General features: G+C 44.2%; 1 pseudogene; it reads right to left on the bottom strand.

Annotated features, from left to right (window-relative positions):
- Positions 1-2,751: 2,751 nt before the first annotated feature.
- LOC120938759 lies at positions 2,752-2,855 on the bottom strand (annotated as a pseudogene).
- Positions 2,856-25,706: the final 22,851 nt, after the last annotated feature.

Raw genomic sequence — 25,706 nt, 5'->3', positions numbered from 1 at the left:
ACACAATGGTTGTTGAAAGGATCTGATGTTTTCCCACACAATGGGGGTTATTTACTAAAGGCAAATCCACTTTGCACTACAAGTGCAAAGTGCACTTGAAATTTTACTTGGAAGTGCAGTCGCTGTAGATCCGAGGGGGACATGCAAGGAAGATAAAAAACAGCATTTTAGCTTTCACATGATTGTATGATAAAATCAGCAGAGCTTCCTCTCATTTCAGATCTACCCCTCAGATTTAAAGCGACTGCACTTCCAAGTGCACTTTGCACTTGTAGTTTGCAATGTCAACTGCCCCAATTTATACATAGTGGGCCGGATTCAGATACATTGGCGTATCTGTCCGGCCCGCGTAACGTATCTCCGATACGTTACGCCGCTCTAACTTTGGGTGCAAGTTCTTTATTCACAAAGAACTTGCGCCCTTAGTTAGAGCGGCGTAGCCTATGTGTTGCAGGGTAAGGCTGTGTAATTCAAATGGGGATGTAGGGGCGTGTTTAATTAAAATTTCCCTTGACCCCGCGTTTTTTACGTTTTACTTGAACGGCGCATGCGCCGTCCGTAAAATCTCCCAGTGTGCATTGCTCTAAATGACGTCGCAAGGACGTCATTGCTTTCATCGTGAACGTAAATTACGTCCATCTGTATTCGCGAACGACTTACGCAAACGACGTAAAAATTTCAAAACTCGGCGCGGGAACGACAGCCATAATTAACATTGGCTGCGCCTCATAGACCCAGGGGTAACAATACGCTGGAAAAAGCCGAACTCAAACAATGTAAAAAAAAGCGCCGGGCGGTCGTTCGTTTATGAATCGGCGTAACTCCTCATTTGCATATTCGTCACGTATTGCTGGCTAGCTGGTGAGTATACTGGAAAATATTTTTGTTTTGTTTGCTGTGTGCCCTTCTATGTTCGCCTTTCTATAAAGGCTAGTTGTAATTTGGGGTTGGCACCATTTTTGTTTAGCTTACTGGATTTGGTGCTTGCTGCAATGGTATTTTCAGCCACCATTGTATTCTGCTGGGCTTATGGTGTGCCCCAGTACCTTTAACCTCCCTGGCGGTATGATTCTGTCAGAAAAAAGGTGCTGAAAGCGGTACCATTATTTGCAAGGAAATTTGGCGTTTTATATTGTAGGTCTGTCATTTTTAGAAATAACTCACTTAAATCTGACCAAACAAGATTCTAATAGGCATCCCGGGTATGACATTTTTTTAAAAACAAAATTATAAATTATAATATAATAAATAATTATAAATAATTATAACAAATAATAATATAATTATAATAAAAATTATTCAATAATGTAATCAAATTAAAATCACTGAAATTTGCTCAGTTGCAGAATTGTTGCTGTCATTATTTTTTTTTTTTTATGACGAATTTCCCCACAAATCGCTATCGCACAATTCTGCAAGTGATTATAATTTATTATCGCTGTTTTTTAGCTGATCTAAAACTATTTTTGACATAAAGGGACACTTTTGGTTGCTATGGACAATCTACAGTTTGCAGGGAGAAAGAAACGTTTTTATTATATAAAATGACATGCATGACACAGGACAGACCACTAGGGACAAGGGGGGTGTGTTTTTTTTACATACAGTACTGTAATCTATAAGATTACAGTATACTGTATGTAAAGTGTTTGTTTACGTTTTTGAATTTGGCGCCGTTCTCCGTCCCTGTGTGTCGTAACGTCGCAGGGAACGGAGATCGGCGTCACACGGAAGCACTATGTGAATCGAGCGAGGTCCCGCTCGCTCACACAGCGCGGTGGCATCGCTGGATCCAGGGACAAGGTAAGTAAAAAGTGCCTGTGGATCTAGCGAGGCAAGCCCGTGACTGACACGGGGTTACCGATAGTAGCAAGAAAATCTAACCCCGTGTCAGTCTCGGGAAGACCGCCAGGGAGGTTAAAGTATAACCAAATGCAAACATGGATTTTTGGAGTGAAGAATGATTAGAACTGTCAGTTTTTATTGATGTCTGTACCCTCATTAAGAAGATTCACCCTCTCTGTTTGTCCTGTTTACCATTATCATTGAAAGCGAAGGTAAAAGAAAATCCCAAATTTTGAGTTGTCCCGAGAAAAGTAAAAGAGGGGAAATCTTCCAATTGCTGGTGACCTGTGGGGTCCACAAGGAATTCCCTTAATTTGCAGGGATTTCCTCTCACTTCTTGTTTGGCTATGGGACAGGAAGTGAAGGGAAATCTCCACAATGGGACAAAGATAACAAAAAAAATCTGATAGTGGTTACAACCCTTACTCTACCCAAAATTAAACAGTTCTACAGTTCTACTTTAACCGGTTTAGGTCCGCCCTATAGCAGGTTTACTGCTACAGGGCCACACCTGTGCGCTGAATCCTTTATATATGATCCAGCTCTCCTGGGTAGGGCACATGGCTCACTCCCACTGTGATCACACACTGCAGGTACCGCAAACTCAATGGGCCAGATCCACAAAGAACTTACGGCGGCGTATCTATTGATACGCCGCGTAAGTTCTACGATGCGCCATCGTATCTTTGTTTTGTATCCACAAAACAAGATACGCCTGAATGTGGGCTAGATCCGACTGACGTATGTCTTAGTACGCCGGTCGGATCTTAGGTGCATATTTACGCTGGCCGCTAGGTGGCGCTTCCGTTGATTTCCACATAGAGTATGCAAATTAGCTGGATACGCTGATTCTCAAACGTACGTCCGCCTGGCGCATTTTTATTTATTTTTTTCTTCTTTTTCGTTAGCCGGGCATCAAAAAATTATTAGAAACTCATAGTTGTTCCTCTCCACGGAAATCTTTAGTAAAAGGCGAAAGATTTATTCGATCTGAAGAGAAACCAGAGTAGGGACAGCATTGCTCCTGTGTTCCTGGCGCATTTTTTTATGTCGTTTACGTAAGGCTTTTTTCGCGTAACGTTACCCCTGCCTCTATGAGGTGTACGCAATGTTAGGTATGGACGTCGGGACAGCGTCGAATTTTCCGTCGTTTACGTTGTTTGCGTAAATTGTTCGCGAATAGGGCTTTGCGTAAGTTACGTTCTTGTCGAAAGATTTGACTATTTGCAACGTGATTTTGCGCATGCACACTGGGATACGTCCACGGACGGCGCATTCGCCGTTCGTAAAAGGCGTCAATTACGTGGGGTCATACCAGATTACCATACAACACGCCCACTCCAAGCCTACTTTGAATTACGTGGGCTTACGCCGGCAGATTTAAGTTACGCCGGCCCGCATATGGGAGCAAGTTCTTTGAGGATACCCTAGGAGCCACTCAGATTTACGGCGGCGTAGCGCATATGAGATGCGCTACGCCCGCCTAAATATACGCCCGTTTTTGTGGATTTGACCTATGTCTGCTAGAACCCGCTGATTGTTCGGTACACAGGCAGAATGGTGGTCTGTCTATGTAAACAAGGCCTATCGATGTTCTGTCAGTAGGGACAGCATTGCTCCTGTGTTCCTGCAAAGCAGGGAGTGGGACACAAATGTATGCATTCCCTTAGTAAAAGCACCTCCCACAGTACACAAAATCACTAGCTAGGCACACAGTTAACCCTTTGATTGCTCCTGGTGTTAACCCTTCCCAGCCATTGTCATTAGTACAGTGCATTTTGTTTTAGCACTGATTACTGTAATAATGTCTCTGGTCCCCAAAAAAAAATTCAAAAGTGTCAGCTAGTTTCCAAATTGTCTGCCACAATATTGCATGCCCGCTATAAGTCACTGATCACCGCTATTACTAGTAAAAAAAAAATCGAATAGTTTGAAGACTCTGTAACTTTTTCCCAAACCAATCAATATATGCTTATTGGGATTTTTTTTACCAGAATACATGAAAGAATCTTGTAAAAAAAAGCCCCCTTAATGTTTACACTGCTTTGTGTTATATTATTAAAACTTAAGGCTGGAATACTCCTTTTAATGTATTATTGCTTCTGTACTCTGTAGAGAGGGAAGAAGTATTGTTTTAGTCTTGTCTTAACCACAAGCTAGAGTCTGGGACAAAGTCATGTTGATGTGATAGCCCATTTACTGTTATAAAAAACTGTCTGTACAATGTCAGGCGAGATATGCTATGAATTGATGTACAGTATATACATGGGGGAGGTGTTTAGCCTGGCCGAGTGTACAGACTCTCCTTTCAAAAGAACTGCAGTTCTCTTGAAAGGCAAGAATGTTGTGACGTCATCGCCTACAACGAGCATGCGCTCGTCACATTCGATGCCGTTGCCGCCATCTTGCTGCACCCTACCTATGCCTAGGAAGCTATCGCACATGCGTCAAAGTCATTTCGAGCATGCGCAGGTTTCCACGGCGACCGGCTAAGTATACACACTCTCGGGTTTCTCAACACATGACAGCCCACACACACCCTTCTGGCTGTCCAGAACACCCGTAACACCCGGACACATCGTTGGAGATCCCATCCCACCCAAGACTCTTTGGCAGAGTAGTTTTCTCCATTTAAAATCTATACTCTGTAGCCTTGCTGTCAGCAGACATGCAAACTCTGTGACATTTTCCAACCTATTTCCACAGGGACCGGAGCCTGCTCTGTCACAATATTTGTATATCTATATATACTGTATACACAGTGCCTTGAAAAAGTATTCATACCCCTTGAAATTTGTCATGTTACAACCAAAAATGTACATGTATTTTATTGGGATTCTATGTGATAGACCAACACCAAGTGGCACATAATTGTGAAGTGGAAGGAAAATGGTAAATGGTTTTCATTTTTTTTTACAAATAAATATGTGAAACGTGTGACATGCATTTGTATTCAGCCTCCCTGAGTCAATACATTGTAGAACCACCTTTCTCTACAATTACAGCTACAAGTCTTTTTGGGTATCTCTCTACTGGCTTTGCACATCTGGAGAGAGACATGTTTGCCCATTCTTCTTTGCAAAATAGCTCAAGTGTCACAAACTATGGTGAACGTGAGTGAACCACAACTGCGGTTAGCAAGGATTTCAATGCACCTCTCTATGTTATGTGAGATTTCAGTATTGGACCCCAGGCGTCACTCCAATCTGAGAAGAGGAGTTTGGGGGTTCACTACATCATCTCTCTCACATATAGGAAGGCGTTGAGATACTAAGGGTGGATGTATTACAACATGCATCCAACCCCTAGTGTTAAAAGATTACAATGCACGTGAAGATTCCAATGCACTTCTGTATGCAAGTGATTATCAGTACCGGACCCCAGACATCACTCCAATCAGAGAACAGGAGTTTGGGGGTTCGCTATATCATATCACTTTAACATAAAGAAATGCATTAGGCCACTAAGGGTGCAGGTATGAAATACCTTAAACCCTTAGCTTAGAAAGGTTAAAGCGAACATGTTCAGTAACTTAGGGCATAGGCCCATAAACAAGTAACAACTTATGTCAAGCACATAGTAAATAGGAATACTGTAAGCAAGTAATATTTGCATAAGAGAGGCAAGTATAGCTCAGCTAAATTGAGAGTGTATGTCCCTTTAAGATATTCCACAGGGAACAACCAAAGCTACAATAAGCAATCCAAGCACTTGGTTAATACTAAGTAAGCCGGGTTAAATACAGTACTTGCTAGGAGCAATATATGAAGTTGGTAATTATAGAACAGTACAAGTGTAGTAAGAGCTACTTATCCGTTTGCAGGGATTGAATGTTGTAGTATCTTCAGCAGCAAGGTTTCTGTAGTGCAGGTTCTCTGGAGGATAATATCTTTAGGGTGTCCCCAGCAATGGCATGAGTTTAGATGGTCCTAGGGATTCAGCATAGCATGATATCCATTGTGGGGATAGATGGTAGCAGTAATTGTAGCGTGGCCAGTATGGCTGACAATAATAGGACAGCGTGTACTATGCACTCTGTCCTCTTTATAGGAGGGAGACAACTGCAGTGCATAAAGCACTGATTCAGCACGTACTTCCGCGTTCCACGGTGGAACGCACGCGGCGCCGGGCGAGGATGTCATTGCGGGGTCGCCGTATGCGTTCCAGCATGGAACGCAATATGGCGCGAGAGGGCGCCTATTGCACTCAAGCTCTGTCAGATTGGATGGAGAGCATCTGTGAACAGCAATTTTCAAGTCTTGCCACAGATTCACAGTTGGATTTAGGCCTGGACTTTGACTGGGCCATTCTAACACATGAATATGCTTTGATCTAAACCATTCCATTGAAGCTCTGGCTGTATGTTTAGGGTCGTTGTCTTGCTGGAAGATGAACCTCCACCTCAGTCTCAAGTCTTTTGCAGACTTTAACAGGTTTTCTTCTAAGATTGCCCTGTATTTGGCTGCATCCATCTTGACATCAACTCTGGCCAGCTTCCCTGTCCCTGCTAAAGAAAAGCATCCCCACAAGACAATGCTGCCGCCACCATGTTTCATGGTGGGGATGGTGTGTTCAGGGTGATGTGCAGTGTTAGTTTTCCGCCACAAATAGCGTTTTGCTTTTAGGCCAAAAAGTTTAATTTTGGTCTCACTTGAGCACCTTCTTCCACATATTTTCTGTGTTCCCCACATGGCTTCTCGCAAACTTCAAATGGGACTTCTTATGGCTTTCTTTCAACATTGGTTTTCTTCTTGCCACTCTTCCATAAAGGACAGATTTGTAGAGTACACGACTAATAGTTGTCCTGTGGACAGATTCTCCCACCTGAGCTGTGGATCTCTGCAGCTACTCCAGAGTTACCATGGGCCTCTTGGCTGCTTCTCTGCTTAAGTCTCTCCTTGCCCAGCCTGTCAGTTTAGATGGATGGCCATGTTTTGGTAGGTTTGCAGTTGTGTCTTACTCTTTACATTGCCTCATGATGGATTAAACATTGCTCTGTGAGGCTGGACACCATTTTCTGCCATTGTGTTATGTGCTGGGTGTCCAGTGTGCTCCCCGTGCCTTTAAGGAGGACTGGGCAGCCTCCTGGCCCACCTGTCCCTCATCTATCCATTAGAATACATGTGATCCTACTGTGGATACACTCATAAATGTAGTAGTGGTAGGACTGCAAGCTATACACAGGGTGCCTTGCTGGGGCCTGGTAGCTTATGCATGCATTTGCAAATGTGTGCTAACTCAACCCCTGTTTTTAACGTAGACTGTTGGGCGGGTTAATTCGGTTGGTTAGCAGACTGGTTGGTAAGTTGAGCTTGGAATTTTGTTTGGTTTTGTCTTTCTGGTGTGTTCCTTGGCCTTCATGATGCTGTTTGTTCGCTAAGGTTCTCTAACAAACCTATGAGGGCTTCACAGAACAGCTGTATTTATACTGAGATTAAATTACACACAGGTAGACTCTATTTACTAATTAGGTGACTTCTGAAGGCAATTGGTTCCACTAGAGTTTTAGTTAGGGGTATCAGAGTAAAGGGGGCTGAACACAAATGCACGCCACACTTTTCATATTCTAATTTGTAAAAAATATTGAAAACCATTTAACTTTCCACTTCACAATTATGTGCCACTTTGTGTTGGTCTACCACATAAAATCCCAATAAAATACATTTACATTTTTGGACAAAATTTGGAAAATTTCCAGGGGTATGAATACTTTTTCAAGGCACTGTATATATGAATATCCATACACACACTTTTATAAATTTATGCAAACAAACATTTTGAAATGTATTAAAACATTTTTCAATAAATAGACACTTATAAATGTAAACAAATACTTTATTTTTTTTTAGTGGTGTTTGATGAGGTCAGCTAGTCAGTGATCGGTATGCGGTGAGGACAATCGAGCAGTGCGCGGTATTCGATGAGAACAGTCAGTCAGTGAGCAGTGTTTGATGAGGTCAACCAGTCAGTGATCAGTGTGAGGTGAGGACAGCCAGTCAATGCTTGGTATTCAATGAGAACAGTCAGTCAGTGAGTGGTGTTTGGTGAAGTCAGCTAGTCAATGATCGGTGTGTGGTGAGGACAGTCAGTCAGTGTGTGGTATTCAATGAGGACAGTCAGTGAGAAGTGTGCAGTGGGGACAACCAAAAGACATGTGCACAACAACAAAAAAATTGTTTTGTTTCACTTTGATTCGTTATATACATAAATTTGTTTAGTTAAATTTGTTTCAGTCGTTTCATTTGTTTTCGGAATTTGTTTCGTTTATTCGTTTCCGAATCGATTCGACAAGTTTTCAAATCAATTTAGAATAGTTTTCGAATTTTCAAAAAGAATAGAACAGAATAGAAAAATATATATATATATTTTTTCTATTCTATTCCTTTATTTTATTTTCCTTTTTTATTCTCTTTGGAAATTGGAAAACTATTCAAATTCGAAAAGTTTTTGAATCCAAATTTGAAAACTATTTGAATTCGAAAACTATTCGAAAACTATTTTACTTTGAATTTTGCATTCGTTTAAATTCGGTACAACTCTAATTTGGAAATTCAGATACATCTGAATTTCCAAATAACAAATAGCTGTCGGAATTTTAATTCGGAATGAAATGAACCGCACATGTCTAACAACCAGTCAGTGAGCAGTGTGCAGTGAGTGCAGTCAGTGAGCAGTATGTAGTGGGATGGCTGGGAGCAGTTCTCCAATACTTTGGGGTAGATCCACGTACCTACGCTGCGCCTGGCGCAGATGTCAGATACGCTACGCCGCTGTAACTTACTTTGGCTTAGTTTGAATCCTCAACGAATTTGCGCCGTAATTTGCGCCGTAGTGTATCTCTCGCGGCGTAAGGGCGCGGAATTCAAATGCGGCGGGTAGGGGGTGTGTTTCATTTAAATGAAGCGCGTCCCCGCGCCGAACGAACTGCGCCTGCGCCGTCCCTAAAATTTCCCGCCGTGCATTGCGCTAAATGACGTCGCAAGGATGTCATTGGTTTTGACGTGAACGTAAATGGCGTCCAGCCCCATTCACGGACGACTTACGCAAATGACGTAAAATTTTCAAAATTAGATGCGGGAACGACGGCCATCCTTAACATTGAGTACGCCACCATATAGCAGCTTTAACTATACGCCGGAAAAAGCCGAACGGAAACGACGTAAAAAAATGCGACGGCCGCTCGTACGTTCGTGGATCGTCGGAAATAGCTAATTTGCATACTCAACGCGGAATACAACGGAAACGCCACCTAGCGGCCGCTGGAAAATTGCATCTAAGATCCGACGGCGTACTAAGGCGTACGCCTGTCGGATCTAACACAGATGCCATCGTATCTTGTTTGGTGGATACCAAAACAAAGATACGACGAGCGAAATTTGAAACTACGCGGCGTATCAAGTGATACGCCGGCGTAATTTCTTTGAGGATCTGCCCCTCTGTGTGCAGTGTAAGGGTTGACGCAGTACAGATGGATCATGGAGGGAATTCCTGCAGTGATAAAGGTAAACCTCTTTCCTTCAGAGACTTACCACATGGCTGGAATTAGAAGACTCCCAGACTGCCATCTCTGCTCTGCCTCCTTCCCAGTTTCAGCTTCTCAATCAGCCAGTGAGTGAGTATGAGGGAGAGTTCTGCTACACCCCCGCGCACCACGTCCTCAGCCCAGGGAAATATTGCACAGCTGAGAGTCCCCACCAGCTGCACCCATCAGTCTGGAATAAAAATGAAACTGTCAGGCCCCGTACACATGACCGAGAAACTCGACGAGCAAAACACATCGTTTTGCTTGTCGAGTTCCTTGTGAAGCCGCCGAGGATCTCGGCGAGCCAAGTTTCCCCATTGACTAACGAGAAAATAGAGAACATGTTCTCTATTTGGCCCGACGAGATCCTCGTCGGTTTCCTCGGCCAAAAGTGTACACACAACCGGTTTCCTCCACAGAATACAGCTCCCATCGAGTTTCTGGCTGAATTCTGCCGAGAAACTCGGTCGTGTGTACGGGGCCTCATACTTTTTTTCAGCCTGGTGGTTTCCATTTTGTACAAAATGTTTCATTTTTTTTTATACAAAATGCTGTCAACATGCTATTGTGCAACTTCAATATTACTTTAGGTATCTTCTTCCACTTCTGGCTCTAGTCCAGGTTTAATTAGCAATGCAAATTTATAAAGCTGCATAAACAAGTACACTTTATATACATGTTAATTGCCTTTTGTCACCTATCTAATTCTAAACACACAGCATTTTACATATTTAATTTCATGTAAAAGCATTTTCATTTGCATGCATGCCCTATTAACTAGTTTGTAACTAATGATGAATTAATGCCTTTGATTTGACGTTAATAAATTGAAATCGTTTTGAGAGGTATTCAGATGTAAAATCCTGCAGCTCATTAACTGAATTATATTTGATGGTTTGAATTTTTGGCTCAGAGACTCCCCTCATTTGAGCTGTTTACTGCACATATTTTTGGGCTTTGTTCCATTAAGATGTGCTGTGGTGTTTACTGAATTCTTCATACAAATAAAACTGTTCTCAGTCTAGCACAAAATGCAATTGTCAATAAGAAAATGTTTTGAGACTCAAAGCTTAGGACAGAGTCGTCAAACAGAAAACAACAAAAGTTTTGGAATGCCTGTCATTATGTCCCAATGTTGTATACACTATGGGGTTGTGAGCTTTGGGAAGCCAGGTGGAGGCAGCCAAGTCTACTGAAACATGTTGGCTTTTGCATTGACCACTATTCAACATTCAGACTTTGTGACATAACTGGAGTAAATGCCCAAGATTTCAATATTCTAAGGCTACATTTACAACACTTTCATCTTGGTTTCCAACAAAATGCACCTTCAATAGAGATGAAAAGTAGAAAATTGTATTGAGGCACTGAAGACTTTCATGATACAGTATGAACCTACAACACACTTATGCCGCGTACACGTGGTCTGAAATTCCGACAACAAATGTTCGATGTGAGCTTGTTGTCAGAAAATCCGACCATGTTTATGCTCCATCGGACAATTTCTGTCAGAATTTTCGACAACGATTGTTTGAGAGCTGGTTCTCAATTTTTCCGACAACAAAAGTTCTTGTCAGAAATTCCAATTGTCTGTAGCCAATTCCGATGCACAAAAATCCTACGCATGCTCGGAATCATTGAACTTAATTTTTCTCGGTTCGTCGTAGTGTTGTATGTGACCGCGTTCTTGACGTTCGGAATTTCCGTCAACATTTGTGTGACTGTGTGTATACAAGACAAGTTTGAGCAAACAATCAGTCAGAAAAAAAGCCACGGTTTTGATGTCGGAATGTCCAATTGTGTGTAGGCAGCATAAGTTTCATTATTCCTCTTGAACAAAACTCCTGAAGAAGTGGAAAATCTGCCAAACATGTAGAGTGTGAGATTTGAGCTATATGTGTAGAGTTCCCCCTTGATCGGGGAGGAGTTATTTTGAGCAGAACTGTCCCTGTATCTATCAATGGACAATTAATTTCCTTGTTCCTTATTTTGATCATGTGTGCACGTTTTTTATATATTGATTGATGTAATAAAATTTTGTATAATTTTTCTTTAAACTTTGTGTGCTGTAAGTTCATACCGTACCATTAAAGTCCTCAGTGCCTCAATCCAGTTTTTTACTTTCCATTTGAATTTATAGGATGAAGGTACAGCTTCTTTTTGTATTTCGTGTAGCACTTATCCTATACTTCAATAGAGATGAGTGTAAAATATGTAACATTCCTGTATAAAACATCAAAAATATACTGATATAGCTGATATGTAGAGGAGTGAATGTTGCCTAATTATGGAGTCATCAGGCAAGCCTCTGACTAAGACCATTTCTATGTACAGAAACGTACCTAGTAATGTATTGGAACAGAGCACTTAGCTGATTTAATTCCACTCCTCTAAGTAAGTATGGGTAGGCTTACTGTTCTATTTATTTTCTATGGGCTCATGAACTGACACATAGAAAGAAACTGAGTTTGTTGCGTTTGGGTTTGTTGGATTAACTTCCAAACAGCCGACACCTACCAGTGTTTGATGAACCCTACCTTCTCTTGAAGGTTTGCTTGAGACACCTCCTCAGTGCCCCTCACAGTGTTATTCACACCTCTTTGACTATGAACATTCAACCCCTCTGCACCCCTGCTCTGCTACCACCAAAATCAGGAAGGCCCAAGTGGTTATGTCTCCCCCCCCTGTCTTATTTAAAAAGCATTTTTCACCCCTTTGATTTTTCCCACCCCGCCTCTATTCTCTGGCGCCCCCTTTGAGGGCTGTTGTCTGGGGTTGCTGGTGAGGAACCTGCACCAACCTCACTTCTCCCCCCGCTTCTTCTGCCCCCCCCCTTGTTTCTACCCACCACTTTTGTTTTTCTCCCCTTACTAGATACTCTATAGCCTTTATATAAACTCAATAATGAGCTATGTTGCTTATCGCTTCTGTCTCTATTTACCCAAGACTTTTGGGGAGATGTAATGTGACTTTTCCAACACATTCACTATTATGTGTAAATTTTCCTTTCTTATTTGCCAGTATGCTTTCCTGTATCTTTTCCGACCTAAACAGCAATGTTCTTTATCTTTGAGGATAAGCTGCTGTAGCACCCTCTACCATAGGTAAGTGCTAAAAGTGATGATTTTTTTTTATGATAGCTGCCAGGCAGATACATTTAGGCAGACGTACAGTGGGGCAAAAAAGTATTTAGTCAGCCACCAATTGTGCAAGTTCTGCCACTTAAAAAGATGAGAGAGGCCTGTAATTGTCATCATAGGTATACCTCAACTACGAGAGACAAAATGTGGAAGCAAATCCAGACAACCACATTGTCTGATTTGGAAAGAATGTATTTGCAAATTATAGTGGAAAATAAGTATTTGGTCTCTACAAACAAGCAAGATTTCTGGCTCTCTCAGACCTGTATCTTCTTCTTTAACCACTTAAGGACCGCCGCATGTACATATACGTTGGCAGAATGGCACGGACAGGCACATTGGCATACCTGTACGTCCCTGCCTAGACGTGGGTCGGGGTCCGATCGGGACCCCCCGGTACATGCGGCGGTTCCCGTGGATTCAGGAGCGATCCAGGACGAGGGGGCGGCTGTTCGTTTTTGTCCGCCCCCTCCGGATCGCTCCCAGCCAATGCGAGCACTCCCCCGTGTGTCACTTCCTCCTCCTGTGTAAACACAGGAAGGGGGAAGTGATGTATTCTCTCCTCTCGGCGGTATTTACAACCGCTGCTGAGGACAGAATACATCACACAGTAAGTCTGCACAACACTACACTGACACACACTACACATAGGCACATTAACCCCCCCGAACACCATGTACAAGAAAATGCCCCCAGTTAGCGCTACCCCATGCAACAGTGACACACAATGTTCTGTGTTAAGAAAAGTACACAAAACCTTTCCGTGCTGCTGTCAACCACTTGGAAAAATGGGCAATAGAACAGAACAACAAAAGATGCAGCGTACAGTGATTAGTTGATATCACTTTATAGTCTAAAAAGTACTAGTAAAACAAAAGGATGAACATGAACTGATTACATAAAGTTAAATGAATGAATAAAAATTTCTTAGATAGCAGTCTAAAATGCATACACAGAAGTGGTATAGTGATGGTATAGTTGGAATCAGGAATCCTGCAGTAGATGGATGGCTAGATACACTTCCAAACAGTGGGCATGCAGTTATAAAGGAAAAAAGTACAATACCTCCACAGCGGCTCACGTAGATCTATACAAATAGATAATAGTACCAGCAATCTGCAATCTGCAGTTGGAGAAGCACTTTCACGGTGGGGGCAGTCGGTACCGCCGCGAGACAGCGCGGCTCCGGTGCAAGGGAGGTGCAGAGACACCCAGATGGAGGTGAAGGGCCAATGGGAGCTGAAATCTCCTCACAGCCACGATGTAGAGCGGCGAGGAAGCCTGGTCACGAGACCGCCGAGCCGATGACGCGGCCGCGTCTGCCGAAGCAATGGAGGGCGGGATCTCCACAGCGTAACAGAGAGGAAAGGAGGAAGCGGTGTCCGGACGCCGTCCTTCAATAGTCATGTGACGCCAAGGGCCAATCAAGAGTGCAGAACCCGGGCAAAGTGGAGGCATGCACCAGCGTCACTGTAGGAATTACCAGGACGTCAGTGTATGGTAAAACAGCAACTAGGCACTTCTGTGAGCATCAGAGGACATCAGAGGTGGTGGGACTAAACCGTCACTGACATGTTTGTCAAAGTCTTTGTCGACTGCCCCCACCGTGGAAGTGCTTCTCCAACTGCAGATTGCAGATTGCTGGTACTATTATCTAATTTTATAGATCTACGTGAGCCGCTGTGGAGGTATTGTACTTTTTTCCTTTATAACTGCATGCCCACTGTTTGGAAGTGTATCCAGCCATCCATCTACTGCAGGATTCTTGATTCCAACTATACCATCACTATACCACTTCTGTGTATGCATTTTGGACTGCTATCTAAGAAATTTTTATTCATTCATTTAACTTTATGTTATCAGTTCATGTTCATCCTTTCTATTTACTAGTACTTTTTAGACTATAAAGTGATATCAACTAACCACTGTGTGCTGCATCTTTTGTTGTTCTGTTCTATTGCCCATTTTTCCAAGTGGTTGACAGCAGCACGGAAGGTTTTTTGTACTTTTCTTAACACAGAACATTGTGTGTCACTGTTGCATGGGGTAGCGCTAACTGGGGGGATTTTCTTGTACATTAACCCCCCCGACCACACCCCCACCCCCCTGTTACAGTGTCACTGAATGCAGTGATCATATATGTACTGATCACTGCATTTAGTGTCAGCGTGACAGTTAGTGTGACAGGCAGTTAGTGTTAGGTTCAGGGTAGCCCCCGTACCCCCCCTAATAAAGTTTTAACCCCTTGATCACCGCCCTAGTTAACACTTTCACTCCCTATTGCCAGTGTCACTAAGCGATCATTTTTCTGATAGCAGTATTAGTGTCACTGTTGCCGCTAGGTAGCTAATTTTTTTTTATTGCGATTTTTTTTTTACTAAAGACATGTGGCTGAATAAATTTTGGCCTAAATGTTTGACTAAAATTTAGTTTATTCAATTTTTCTTATAACAAAAAGAAAAAAATGTTGTTTTTTTTTTTTTTTTAAATGTCGCTCTATTTTTGTATATAGCGCAAAAAATAAAAATCGCAGAGGTGATCAAATACCATCAAAAGAAAGCTCTATTTGTGGGAAGAAAGGGACGCAAATTTTGTTTGGGAGCCACGTCGCACGACCGCAAAATTGTCTGTTAAAGCGACGCAGTGCCGAATTGTAAAAACGCCTCTGGGCTTTTAGCAGCATATTGGTCAGGTCCTTAAGTGGTTAAGAGGCTCCTCTGCCCTTCACTCATTACCTGTATTAATGGCACCTGTTTGAACTTGTTATCAGTATAAAAGGCACCTGTCCACAACCTCAAACAGTCACACTCCAAACTCCACTATGGTGAAGACCAAAGAGCTGTCGAAGGACACCAGAAACAAAATTGTAGAACTGCACCAGGCTGGGAAAACTGAATCTGCAATAGGTAAGCAGCTTGGTGTGAAGAAATCAACTGTGGGAGCAATAATTCGAAAATAGAAGACATTCAAGACCACTGATAATCTCCCTTGATCTAGGGGTTCCACGCAAGATCTCACCGCGTGGGGTCAAAACGATCATAAGAAAGGTGAGCAAAAATTCTAGAAGCACGCGGGGGGACCTAGTGAATGACCTGCAGAGAGCTGGGACCAACGTAACGAAGGCTACCATCAGTAACACACTACGCCGCCAGGCACTCAGATCCTGCAGTGACAGACGTGTCCCCCTGCTTAAGCCAGTATATGTCCGGGCCCGTCTGAGGTTTGCTAGAGAGCATTTGGATGATCCAGAAGAGGATTGTGAGAATGTCATATGGTCAGATGAAACCAAAGTAGAACTCTTTGGTAGAAACAAAACTCGTCATGTTTGGAGGGGAGAGAATGCTGAGTTACAACTAAAGAACACCATACCTACTGTGAAGCATGGGGGTGGCAACATCATGCTTTGGGGCTGTTTCTCTGCAAAGGGAACAGGACAACTGATCCGTGTACACAAAAGAATGAATGGGGCCATGTATTGTGAGATTTTGAGTGCAAACATCCTCCCATCAGCAAGGGCGTTGAAGATGAAACGTGGCTGGGTCTTTCAGCATGACAATGATCCCAAACACACCGCCCGGACAACGAATAAGTGGCTTCGTAAGAAGCATTTCAGGGTCCTGGAGTGGCCTAGCCAGTCTCCAGATCTCAACCCCATAGAAAACCTTTGGAGGGAGTTGAAAGTCCCTGTTGCCCAGAGACAGCCCCAAAACATCAATGCTCTAGAGGAGATCTGCATGGAGGAATGGGCCAACATATCAGCAACAGTGTGTGACAATCTTGTGACGACTTACAGAAAACGTTTGACCTCTGTCATTGCCAACAAAGGATATATAACAAAGTATTGAGATGAACTTTTGATATTGACCAAATGGTGGGCCAGATTCACATAGAGATACGATGGTGTATCTCCTAAAACACCGTCGTATCTCAGAGTTGCGTCGGTCGTATCTATGCGACTGATTCGTAGAATCAGTTACGCATAGATATGCCTAAGATCCGACAGGTGTAACTGTGTTACACCGTCGGATCTTAACTGCAATTTTAAAATGGCCGCTGGGGGCGTTCTCTCTGATTTACGCCGAGAATATGTAAATCAGCGAGATACGCCAATTCACAAACGTACGCGGGCCCGACGCAGTTACTTTACGCTGTTTACGTAAGGGTTTTCCCGGCGTATAGTTAACCCTGCTTCTATGAGGCGCAGCCAATGTTAAGTATGGCCGTCGTTCACCCGACAAAATTTGAATTTTTTACGTCGTTTGCGTAAGTCGATCGCGAATACGGATGGACGTAATTTACGTAAATGTCGAAACCAATGACGTCCTTGCGACGTCATTTGGAGCAATGCACGCTGGGGAAAATTTTCGGACGGCGCATGCGCTATTCGATCCGCGCGGGGACGCGCCTGATTTGAATAGTACACTCCCCCTAGCCGTGGAATTTGAATTCCGCCGGGGGATTTACGATACGCCGACGCAAGTTTTGAGGTAAGTGTTTTGTGAATTACCCACTTGCCTCAAAAACTTGCGGCGGCGGATCTTAAATCACATAGGTTACGCGGATCTAAAGATCCGCTAACCTATGTGAATCTGGCCCACTGTATTTATCGGCGTATAACACGCACAGGCGTATAACAAGCACCCTAACTTTAAGAGGGAAGTTTCAGGGAAAAAAACTTTCCACAGCCCCCTGCGTATAACACGCAGGCAAGTTTACCCTCTATTTTCAGGGTAAAAAAGTGAGTGTTATGCGCCAATAAATACAGTATTTATTTTCCACCATAGTTTGCAAATAAATTCTTTCCAAATCAGAAAATGTGATTGTCTGGATTTGTTTCCACATTTTGTCTCTCATAGTTGAGGCATACCTATGATGACAATTACAGGCCTCTCTCATCTTTTTTTGCCACGTACACACAATCGGACATTCCGTATTTTTTTCCAACAGATGTTCACTCAAACTTGTCTTGCATACACATGGTCACACAAATGTTGTCGGAAATTGCGAACTTCAAGAATGCAGTGACATACAACACTACGACGAGCCTAGATAAAAATTAAGTTCAATGATTCTGAGCATGCGTCAAATTGATTCTGAGCATGCGTAGAATTTGTATGCAATTAACTATGTAAAACCACATACAGTCAGCCACTCAATTTTATGGGCAGCTGTACTCAGCACCTGTGGCTCTCTGGTGCGGAAATACAGTATGCCCATGTGCCCATGGGCATAAGGGTTAAGCCTTCAGCTCTCATGTAAATACTGCAGCTTTGCCCAGTAGAACACAGAGATTTGCTTGGGTGGTTATAATAATTACAAACCCTAAACACTTTCCCCCCGACTTGTTCATTCCCCGACTTGTTCATTCCCTGACTTAGTTGGGGTAGTCGGTACACTGGTGGGGGTGAGTCAGCCATGCCTCGTGATCATTGACCTCTAAGAACCCGCCTTCTGACCTTTGACCTCTGGAGGAGGTCCCTATTCCAATTCCTGAGTCCTAGCCTTATTCTTCAAGGTGAAACCCTAACCCTAAACCCTAACCCTGGCATGTAAGAAAAATGAATGATTCCCGATTGCAGTGCAACATGTATATTTAGAACAGAGAAAGGTACTACTACTCAGTGGAATTTTTATTCCATGTGGAACATAATGGCACTAGACAATCTATAACAACCTGCCACTCACTTGTTCAGTAATTTCATAGCTTTCAAATGATCAAATATGCAGTGGGAGTTGATTAAAATAGTTGATTTGTATCATTTAGGCGCTTCAAACCCAGAAACATTTAAAGCCATGGGTGGCGGTCAGATTGCTGTGAATGATTCAACATTATTACATTGTTCGTTCTATTAAAGACTGATGCAAAGCTTTCAAAATGACCACAGAATTGTATGTGAGAACAGCATAAAGCTGGCTACACATTATACCATTTATATTTTATTTTCAATTTCCTTTAGATTTACCTTTAACAATGTAATGCAATGGCCTGCCTGATTGACCTCATATTATAAGGTTTTGCTAAATTGTACAAGAACATTGTATAATATGTAGCCAGCTTTAAAGCGGTTGTAAACCGCATTAACATTTTTTTTTCAAGATACGCCAACGTAAGAACAAATGTGCGCCGTTGTATCTATGCGCCGACCCACATACTAAGATACGCCTAAAAATAGGCTTCCTACGACCGACGTAACTTGCCTACGCCGTCGTATCGTGGGCGCATATTTACGCTGGGCGCATTTTCCACTCCATTTTTCCGAACATTTGCTGGGGCTCTCGGTGGCATGTTGGTCCGCCAAGCACCCCACAATGCACTGCCTGCTGCACAGTGCATTATAGGTCCCTAACTCGATTTAGCAGGCACAAACCTTTGCCAATTAGGGCACAGAGCACTGTCAGAGCCTTGGTTGGACAAAGTGATGATGACTTTGTCCAATTACGGCTCAGTGCTTATAGTCCCACCCCACACTATAAAAGGTTCTTGCCCACAGGAAGCATTTGCAGCTTAAGTTGGAGTGGAGATAGATAGAACAGGACTCAGTTTGCTACTAGCGAATTTGTCTGTACACTTATAGTGTAGTGTTGGGGACCCCAAAGCATCCTCCCCATGTGTGAGGGCAAGTGGCCTGGTATGGTTAACTCCACGCCAAAATTAAAAAACAAAATGGTGTGGGGGTCCCCCCAAAATCCATACCAAACCCTTGCCAGATCAAGCAGCCTGGCAGGCCAGAAAAGGGGAGGACAAGTTTGCACCCCCTCCCCTTTCCTGGTCTGCCAGGCTGCTTGGGTTAGCTATGGGTTTGGTATGGATTTTGGGGGACCCCACACCATTTTGTTTTTTCATTTTGGTGTGGAGTTATCCTTAAAATCTATGCCAGACCCAAAGACCCTGGTATGAATTTTGGGGGGGACCCCATGCCGTTTTTATTCTTAATTCTGTTCCCCTAAACCACTGCAATACACTGTATTATATACTATGAACTGACTGCACTGTGTATATATATATATACTAAACTGCCTGCATGGCACTAACTAACCTGCCTAATCTAGCTCAAGTTCTCTCAGCTGTGTAAGCAGCCTTACATAGTGTGGGGCGTGGACTTAGCCCCCTGAGCCATGATTGGCACCATGCCTTTGGCCAATCATGGCTCCCCCAGCTGATCACGCTGTTATTGACCAAAGCATGCAGGTCAGATGCATTATTTGGCCAATCAGCAGCCGTCAATGCACTGTGATCTCACAGGTCATTAAGGGGGGCTCCAATTTGCTGCGAATGCCCCATATGTTCGGTATATTTGTGGACAAACGAACACCCGATGTTCGAGTCAAACTTATGTTTGATTCGAACATTGGGACCATCCCTAGTGCTCCATACAGTGCTGTATATCTTCTTTTTTTTGTATGATCCGTCCTCAGGCAGGGCACATTTGTCTCTGTTTAGTGATGTTGCCCGTGCTATTCAGCCACAGCATGTAGAGGAGGTGGTGGACTGGCTTATTAAACCATACTCATCCTCCTCATCCTCTATGACCCAAGCTGATACTAGTGCGCAGTCCACTGCAGCTGCCAGGGCTGCTTATTCTTCCTCCTTGTCCACATCTTCTCCTGCCATAGCCCCAGCATCAGACATGGAAGAGTCAGCTGAATTATTTCAACACAGCGTCAGCCACTTGCTTTTTGAGGATGCACAGATATTACTTGATTCTGATGTTGATTCGGAGGTAGATGAAGGGAGTAACATGAGCCTGCAGAGAGGGGAGAATACTGATAAACAAAAAATTGGCAGTCATGTTCCCCCAGCCACAGCGTATTGCCAAATTGGCTTCAGTGATGATGATGAGGATGGAGGTCGCTGATAAGACTTGGGTGCCGGATTGAGCAGAGAAGGAAAGTGAGGGGGGGCAATCCCAACAAGACAGGATGTCCCCAGAGGCAGCAATAATGTCAGAGTAGAGAGCAACCACCCTATTCCATCAGATTGTGGAGCTGTTATCTCCCGAACACTTCCCACAGCTTAGGCCCCGTACACACGAGGGGATCTCCGCTGGAAACGGTCCGCCGGACCGTTTCCAGCGGAGATTCCTCCTCCGGATTTGGATCCGATGGCTTGTACACACCATCGGATCAAAATCCGCGCGAAATTCAACCGCGGTGACGTGTCGCGCCGTCGCCGCGACGATGACGCTGCGACGTGCGCGATGCTGAAAGGTAAGTACTTCCACGCATGCGTCGAATCATTACGACGCATGCGAGGGAGGGGAGCGGACGGATTGATCCGGTGAGTCTGTACAGACCACCGGATGAATCCGCTGGACTGGATTCCAGCGGATAGATTTTGTAGCATGCTACAAAATGTTTATCCGCGGATAATCCGTCGGCTGGATTTTTATCCGCCGAGATTTGTCCGCTAGGCCGTACACACGACGGATCTATCTGCTGGAACTGATCAGCGGATCAATCCCAGCGGATAGATCCGGTCGTGTGTACGGGGCCTAAGCTGTGTGGGATTTTTTAGCACATGTGCAGCCAATCACACGGTTGCAATTTTCGATCTCTGCCACAGGAGATCAAGTGTGGCAAAACACCAGCCATTTAACCTCTCACTACTCAGCCTGTTGGCAAGAGCACCTGAATGCCACACACAAGGGACACAATTCTTCTCCTCCATACCTCTCATGTCTATCTCCGCTATATTTCATGACCTCTCAGCAGCCTCCCTGACAGGGATGAAGGTATAGCAAAAGGTGTCACAGGTCCTTGCAACACGTCTGCCAGCCGAACACCACCAGCTTTCTCTGCCCCAGCTGCTGCATCAAAAAAAAGAAAAAGAAAACATCCAGCAGCTACTTAAGAGGTAAGTGCTATAATAGAAATATGAGACCCCTGAATGATGGCCAAAGCAGAAGGGGATCGGCGAGCAGTACAACCTTTCAGTCTGACAGCAACAACCAGGGATGGACTGGCCATCGGGAGGACCGGGAGATTCCCGGTGGGCTGATCCCTCAGTGGGCCAATTTTCAGTGACAGCTCCGAGTCTCTGCACTCTGCTGACCGCTGCTTATCAGAGTCAGAGTACTGTATAAGCGAGGGCTTGCTGAGCAGCAGCTTGTGCGGGCTATTTTCGTTCCTGCACGCTGCTACGAGCTACACTTTTTACTGCAGAGAGAGCCGAGTCAGCCGACATCTCTCCCCGCAGTCCCCGGCTGCCTGGCCCTGATACACACATACATTGCAGACTGCTGAGTGCAGTGGAGAGAACTGAGCCCGCCCCCTCCTTCTCCTGCTGTGTGATATTTCCTGTGTACACAGAGGAGGAGGAGGCTCACCATGCTGCAGAGTCAAAGCTGCTCGTTTGAAAATGCCTGAACAACTGCAAAGTACGTTTTCCAGAGGTGGTGGAGAACAAGCCTACAGTTCACTTTGAGTGATTTGGGGGGAGAGGATATGTTTTCTTGTACAAAGAGTTTTATTGAAAAACACATCAACAATCAAAAAAAGAGAATACAAAAGAAAAAAAGCAGTGGAGGACACACCATAAGCTTATCATATATCAGAAAAGATAGTCCGTAAACCTGAGATTAGTCCAGCTCCTAGGGATCCGAAAGCGAATGCAGAAGGCCGGCAATAGAATGTCCTCAACTCAAGTGGCCTGCTAGAGTGACCTAATGCTGGCTTAGGTAACATTCCGGTTATCACACCGGGGTAAATTTAAAACTTAAAAGCACAGTTGTTATACGATACACAACCTTACAAAAAAAATATATATATATATATATACATATATATAAAAATAAATGATATAACAAAAATAATAAAAATATATATATATATATGTATATATATATATATATATATATATATATATATATATATATATATATATATATATATATAAATAAAATTCAAGCAGGCACATAGCAGAGGATATCAGTATTCCAATTTGTAAAATAAATAATGCATCCTGTGTCCAAGGCCAGCAGGACCAAGCCTGAGGGCCCAAGCCACAAAGAAAGAAAGGGAGGATGAAAAGAAAGAAAGCCAGCTAGAAAAGTAGCATGAACAAGTAGCGATGAAGGGAAAGAGGAATAGAAATGGAAAAGAACAGCAAGAAGAAAGTAAAAAAGAATAAAAGAAGATAGAAGAAAGAAAGAAGGAAGGGGGTCCACGGGGCGGGGGGAACGGAGGCTCATCAAAGAGAAAGTAGTGCTGGGTCAAAACGTGAAGGGTGGTTATAAGCCACCCAGGGTTGCCATACCCGGGGAAATTTATCGTGGGTATCTGCTAACACAGCAGTAAGTTTCTCATTAACCATAATATCATTAATGCAGTTTTTAACTGCTTCAAGGCTGAGAACCAGGGTCTTCCAGGCCGTTGCAATGATCAATTTAGTTGCAGTAAAAACATGCGCCGCCAACTGGCGTTCAGGGCGGAGAAGCTCCGTGATCGGTTTCCATAAAAGGGCCTCAAAAGGGTCCCTCTTCAAGTTGGTATCAAAGAGGTTGCGGAGCAACGCATAAACTCTAACCCACAATCTGCATACCCTGGGACAGGTCCACCAGACATGTGCCATCGTACCCTCCTGAGAGCAACCACGGAAACACAAAGGAGAGTAGGAAGGTATGAAACTCGCCAGCTTGGTCGGGTATAGTACCACCTATAGAACACTTTATAAGCATTCTCTTGAAAGAGAACATTCGTAGAACATTTAGACAATGCCATGGTCATAGCCTGCCAATCTTCCGGATCGAGTTGCTTCCCAAGCTCAGCCTCCCACTGGAGGTGATAAGGTGGGGAGAGGATATGTTTTAGGGGGCACTTTAGGACTTGTGCTACAAGGGGGCTTGTATATGAAATCCACCCCCCTTAGCACATATCCTCTCCTTCCCCTCTCAAATCAAAGAGATACTCTCTGCCACAGAGGGGGGTGGACCTTGGCACCCCACAAGTGATGTGCACAAATGCTCCAGGTGTCCAAACTAATGCCCCCCTTCCAGCCAAGTTAGTGCAGCAAAGTGAAAAACACAGGTGCGATCTGTGCAATGCACATGCGACCCGGGTGCAATTTCAGCCCAATTATATCCGCACACTCTCTGACCCTCTTCTGTAGTATGTTTGCAGTCTCTGACCCTCTCCTGTAGCATGTTTGCAGTCTCTGACCCTCTCCTGTAGCATGTTTGCAGTCTCTCACCCTCTCCTATAGTATGTTTTCAGTCTCTGACCCTCTCCTGTAGCATGTTTGCAGTCTCTGACCCTCTCCTGTAGCATGTTTGCAGTCTCTGACCATCTCCTGTAGCATGTCTGCAGTCTCTGACCATCTCCTGTAGCATGTTTGCAGTCTCTGAACGTCTCCTGTATCATGTCTGCAGTCTCTGACCATCTCCTGTAGCATGTCTGCAGTCTCTGACCATCTCCTGCAGCATGTCTGCAGTCTCTGACCATCTCCTGTAGCATGTCTGCAGTCTCTGACCATCTCCTGTAGCATGTCTGCAGTCTCTGACCCTTGCCTGTAGTATGTTTTGCAGTCTCTGACCCTCGCCTGTAGTATGTTTTGCAGTCTCTGACCTTCTCCTGTACTGTGTCTGCAGTCTCTGACCCTTGCCTGTAGTATGTTTTGCAGTCTCTGACCCTCGCCTGTAGTACGTTTTGCAATCTCTGACCCTTGCCTGTAGTATGTTTTGCAGTCTCTGACCCTTGCCTGTAGTACATTTTGCAGTCTCTGACCCTCTCCTGTACTATGTCTGCAGTCTCTGACCCTTGCTTGTAGTACGTTTTCAGTCTCTGACCCTCTCCTGTAGCATGTTTGCAGTCTCTGACCCTCTCCTGTAGCATGTTTGCAGTCTCTGACCATCTCCTGTAGCATGTCTGCAGTCTCTGACCATCTCCTGTAGCATGTTTGCAGTCTCTGAACGTCTCCTGTATCATGTCTGCAGTCTCTGACCATCTCCTGTAGCATGTCTGCAGTCTCTGACCATCTCCTGCAGCATGTCTGCAGTCTCTGACCATCTCCTGTAGCATGTCTGCAGTCTCTGACCATCTCCTGTAGCATGTCTGCAGTCTCTGACCCTTGCCTGTAGTATGTTTTGCAGTCTCTGACCCTCGCCTGTAGTATGTTTTGCAGTCTCTGACCCTCGCCTGTAGTACGTTTTGCAATCTCTGACCCTTGCCTGTAGTATGTTTTGCAGTCTCTGACCCTTGCCTGTAGTACATTTTGCAGTCTCTGACCCTCTCCTGTACTATGTCTGCAGTCTCTGACCCTTGCTTGTAGTACGTTTTGCAGTCTCTGACCCTTGCCTGTAGTACGTTTTGCAGTCTCTGACCCTTGCCTGTAGTATGTTTTGCAGTCTCTGACCCTCTCCTGTAGTATTTCTGCAATAAAGGAGGGCACAAGCATGAATTAATTTATGTACTGCCACTGCTGGTCATGGTCACTGATGAAATAATGTTTTTGTGCGTGTTTGCAAAATTAAAGTGGGCCGGTCTGGATGAAGTCCAGGGCCAAATTTTTGTCCCAGTCCAACCCTGGCAACAACCATTAACTCTGACAGCACTGGAAGATAGCAACTCAGTGGCTTAAAAGAAGTACTGAAGGGAAGATTTACCCGAGTCCCACAAACTGTACAAATATACACAGCCTCTGGGTGGGTGGTCACCCACCCAGAGGGGCCGCATATATGCTGCACAATGTAAACATTTTGCTGTGCTGTGTGCGCGCTACGGCTTTAATGTTAAAGAAAGGGAAGGCAGGGCCTAACCATTGTACCTTAGAATTGGGAGGAGTAAGCAAACGTTTATCCTTAATTGATTGTATTTCAGAAATTGAATGATCACAGTTTACAGCAATAGCACTACTTATGCTGCAAGTCTACAATTCTTCAGGCAGAAAATCCAGTGTTGCCAACCATATTTTTATGGACAGTTCGTAAAAACGGGCACTTTTTTCCCCCGTTCGTAAATGTCCGTGGTTGTGGAAATGTGCCAGTAAAAATAGCCAAGATCGGTTTGGCTTGGAACTGCGCATGGAGATTGGAGGCAGGGGGTGATTGGAAGCAGGGGGTGATGGTGACTGCGGTGGCACCGCAGAGGGGAATGGAAGCAGGGGGCAATGGAGGCAGGGGGAGATTGGAGGCAGGGGGTGTTAGTGGCAGGGGGTGATTGGAGGCAGGGGGCGATTGGAGGCACCGCAGAGGGGGATGGTGGCA

The sequence above is a fragment of the Rana temporaria genome, chromosome 4 (assembly GCF_905171775.1).
Source record: "Rana temporaria chromosome 4, aRanTem1.1, whole genome shotgun sequence".
In the NCBI taxonomy this organism is placed as follows: Eukaryota; Metazoa; Chordata; class Amphibia; order Anura; family Ranidae; genus Rana; species Rana temporaria.
Note: the sequence above shows the minus strand (reverse complement) of the source record. Positions and strands in the feature narration are given on the sequence as shown.